Raw genomic sequence first — 4,919 nt, forward strand, 5'->3', positions numbered from 1 at the left:
TTGGACATGCGATATTGGCTCATTCGAAATCAGGATATATTAGATTCTGGAGTACAATCGGACTAAACCTCGTTATTTCGGATGGACCACTTAAACATTTCGTTTTCTTGACAATTATTGGTAATTAGCTATAACAATGGAATGTCTTATTCTAGCTTCGGATTGGAATGAACCTTGTTATGGCGTTACACTTCATGGATTGGAATATCTGTACTTGGTTTATGACTAAGCAGAACCTATTTATGGATTGTTGTCTGGAAGACATTCAAAGCAATAAAATTTGCTATTGCCTTTTTGGAAATTATTGATTCTGGTAATACACTGGATCAAGCCAAGCATAGCAACAGCTTATTCTGTTAATTTATTTATTTTGTTTTCAGTTATTACATTATACTAATACAACACACCTACATACACATGTAAACCTACCGAACCAGCCAGGATCTAACAATGTAACTGAGTTATTATTAATTTACTTTAATTACCGTTACTAGACCACAACTGGGTTATTAGTTCTTAGAAATCTTTATAATTATTAACTTTAAGTTTTTGAATAATTTGAAACTCTGTTGCTGTATCTTCTCATGTCGTTACGTCGAAGTGAAGAAGATTTATGAGTTTGCCAGACAGAATCGGTACTCATTTGTTCTATTTGTCTGAACGAGCTAGACCCCAAGAGGAACTTTCTTAGAACGATTTGTGATCACACCTTTCGTAGAACTTGTCTGAAAGCATCCCTGAATAACTCTCAGCATTGCCCTGATTGCCAAACCAACTTGCCCATAGAAGATATTTTCGGTCAAATATTAAGTAGACAACAAACTAGGCTGCTAGAGAGTAATAAAACAGTTATGGCTAATACACCAGAACACACCGATCCTTCGCAGTCCTTGTCTCCCGAACTTTCACGACAAATTAGTGAAATGGTGCTGTCGACAGTTCTGATTTTGATTTTCGAGAATTAATCAGAGACAGGAAGAAAAATCCAAATGAGAAGTTTGATAGTTTTCTTGAAACAATTCTAGAATTGTCAGATAAATTGAAGCACCCGCTAACTGAAGAGGTACTTGTGGAGATAGTCAGAAGGAATTTGCTGCCAGGAACTCAACTTGGATTGGTCAACTTACATATAAGCACAATTAGTCAACTACACGAAATTTGTCGTAAGCGGGGACTCATACTGTCTGATATTAAGTCTAGAGGTAATGAAGTGAAGGTATCCAATCAACACCGGAAAATTGCTCAAGTCACCGTGGAGGAGTTATCAGTTACGACAACTCTCAAGCTGTTGCAGAATTAACGCTGAACTGTTGGAATTGTAAAGAAAATGGCCACCGCTATCAAGATTGTTTGGTGGAAAGGAAAGTTTTCTGTTATGGTTGCGGTTTACCTAATACTTATAAACCAAAGTGTTTAAAATGTAATGTTTCAAAAAACGTAGCAGCGAAGGCACCGAAAGGTGCCCCAAAACAATTGAAAAACAAAAACAAAAATCATTAACTCTTAAGGCACCTTCTTCATACCGTTTATTGAAAAATATTAACGCCATAGATGGCAAAACTGTTAATTTTCAAAAAAATGAATTTATCCCTAAATCTAAAAGGAGATCATCAGAAAGAATGAAGAAGTATTGGAGGAGTTTGAAACAACTAAAATTTAAATTATTATCGTCAATAATTAGCAATCCTACCGATATTCGTCCTTACGCCCGTGTCACCGTTTTTGATGAACAAGTGGATGGTTTGTTAGATACTGGTGCGTCTATTAGCTGTGTCGGAAATGCCCTAGCTGAGCGAATTCTCCAAATGAACATTCCATTTAAAAAGATGTCATCAACTGTAAGAACTGCTGATGGTAAACAACAAAAGATAGTTGGTTCTTTAAAAACTCTCATCAAATTTAAAGGTATTGAGAACTCCATTGAGTTGTTCATTATTCCTTCCTTGTCACAATCATTATATTTGGGAATTGACTTTTGGAAATCCTTCAATCTTCTGCCTGATTTTAGTCTCTTTTCAATTAGCGACACAGAATTCAAAGAAAAGAATCAAGAAGCCAAATTTTGCAAACTGGATGCTGCGCAGAAAAGCTCCTTACAGGATGTAATCAAGTTATTTCCGTCATTTGCAAAAGAAGGACTAGGAAAGACTAAACTTATTGCCCATTCAATCGATGTTGGTAATTGCCGGCCAATCAAGCAACGTCATTATCCTGTCTCACCTGTGATCGAAAAGATGATATATGAAGAGTTAGATCGAATGTTGAATCTAGGAGTTATTGAAGAATCACTTAGTCCATGGAGCTCGCCCGTAGTTCTAGTTCGTAAACCTGGCAAAAATCGACTTTGTCTCGATAGTCGAAAAGTTAATATGGTGACTGTTAAAGATGCTTATCCTCTCCCTTTCATTGACGGTATCTTAAGCAGACTACCAAAAGCTAAGTTTATTACGGGATTAGATCTAAAAGATGCTTTTTGGCAGATTTCCCTAGATGCGGAATCTAAGGAAAAGACCGCCTTCACAGTGCCAGGTCGTCCGCTGTATCAATTTACGATTATGGCTTTTGGTTTATGCAACGCACCTCAAACGATGTCTAGTCTCATGGATAAAGTTATCCCGAATGAGTTGAAAACAGAAGTTTTCGTTTATCTCGATGATTTGCTGATAGTTTCGAACGAATTTGTTCATCATCTGGAGGTATTGAAATTAGTTGCAAAAAGATTTAGGGACGCTGGATTAACAATAAATGTAGAAAAGAGCAAGTTTTGTATGGAAGAAATCAAATATCTAGGCTATATAATTGGAAAAGGAGTGATAAGAACCGATCCTGAGAAAATTTCTTCAATACGAGACTTTCCAATTCCGAAATCCATAAAAGAGGTAAGACGATTTTTGGGAATGACTGGCTGGTATCGTAAGTTCATTGGAGATTACGCTATGATTTCGACACCGTTGACTGATCTTACAGGGACAAAACGAAAGTTCCTTTGGACATCAGAAGCACAGAAAGCATTCGATGTGCTGAAAACTAAGTTAAGTACTGCTCCTGTTCTTCACAGTCCTGATTTTTCTAAACCGTTTGCAATTCATTGTGACGCGAATAATACTGGGGTTGGCGGGGTGTTGATACAAATGAATGAAGAAGGCGACGAGTTACCAATAGCCTTTATGTCAAAAAAGTTAAATAAGGTTCAACGTAATTACACAGTCACTGAGCAAGAATGCTTAGCTGCGGTACTAAGCGTAAAAAAATGTAGGACGTACATTGAAGGTTATGAATTTACAATAATTACTGACCATGAAATGGTTGATGTCCCAAACTGAACTTTCTTCACGCTTAGTCAGATGGTCACTTAAATTACAAGCCTTTAATTTCAAAATTATTCATCGTAAAAGGTAAGCTTAACGTTGTACCTGATGCATTATCCAGAATAAACAATTATGGCATTGCGGAATTAGATCATGGAATATTTGTCGACTTGGAATCTCCTTATTTTGAATCAAACGAATATTTAAATTTGATCAAGGAATTTCAAGAAAACCTCTCGAGTTTCCCAGATATCAAAATAACGGAAGGCCGAATTTATAGGCGTAGCAACAGTATACACAATGACGCCTTGCATGACGAATTTTCCTGGAAGCTCTGGTTACCAAGAGAAATGACGAATGAAGCATTATGGCGTGCTCATGCAGATTGTTTGGCTGCGCACGCTGGAATGAATAAAACCTTGGAAAATTTGAGAAAATACTATTATTGGTCTGGTATGGTCATCAGTGTTCGTGACTTTATTAACTCTTGTGAAGCCTGTAAAGTTAACAAGCATCCTAACCAAATTCTCCGACCACCCATGGGTAAAATGGCAGACACAGACCGGTTTCTAGAAAGACTTTATGTCGATTTTGTTGGTCCTTATCCACGCTCTCGTAGGGGAAATATCGGAATACTGGTAGTATTGGATCAATTTTCCAAATTTCCTTTTATCAAACCTGTCAAGCGACTCAATACTGAGGTGGCATGTAAGTTTTTAGAAGAAGACGTAATCCATACCTTTGGAGTGCCGGAGACTGTTGTAACGGATAACGGAGCTCAATTCGTTGCAAAGAGATTCAGTTCATTCACCTCAAGCCAATGCATCGGAACGAGTCAACAAACCTTTAATAACAGCAATGAGGTCTTATGTGACTGCAGATCAGAAGAATTGGGATGAAGAACTGAGTGGTATAGCTTGTGCTTTGAGGTCGAGCATTCATTCTGCGACCGGTAAAGAACCGTATTATGTTGTATTTGGTCAACACATGGTTACCAACGGTAAAGCTTACTCCCTATCGCGGAAGCTTAAACTTCTGGATGATCATTCATTACGATTATCTCGTGAGGATTCAGTTCAGTTAACAAGTCGATTAACTAAACATCGAAGAGCAAAGCAATTTAACAGAAACGAAAAGAGCTACAACTTAAGATCCACGGTGGTGAATTTTGTTGAAGGCCAAGAAGTTAATCGAAGAAATTTTAAACAATCCAGCTTTGTTAAATGTTATAACGCTAAACTTGAACCGGTTTTTGTCAAAGCTCGGATACGAAAAAAAATTGGAAATTCCTGCTATGAGTTGGAAGATCTGCAGGGTAATGTTGTGGGAATTTATCATGCTAAAGATATTAAGCAGTGACGGTCGTCATCATTTTTCATTGTGAATCAGATTTGGACGATTGATTTCATCATTCCTCCAAGTCTGATCTTGTCTGGGGGGAAAATGTAGGAAAACAAGTAGGCGTTGGTTTTATTTTGGGAGAAAAGTTAATGACGTAAATTGCCGAAAACATTACAGAAATATTGGATTACGTTGCACGTGTGTAGATACGAGTGGCAGTAGTTTCAAAATTAGATTTATCAAGTTGTTAATTGTTTCCAAGATCTCGAA

This window comes from Glossina fuscipes, unplaced genomic scaffold, assembly GCF_014805625.2.
Source record: "Glossina fuscipes isolate IAEA_lab_2018 unplaced genomic scaffold, Yale_Gfus_2 232, whole genome shotgun sequence".
NCBI classification, from domain to species: Eukaryota; Metazoa; Arthropoda; class Insecta; order Diptera; family Glossinidae; genus Glossina; species Glossina fuscipes.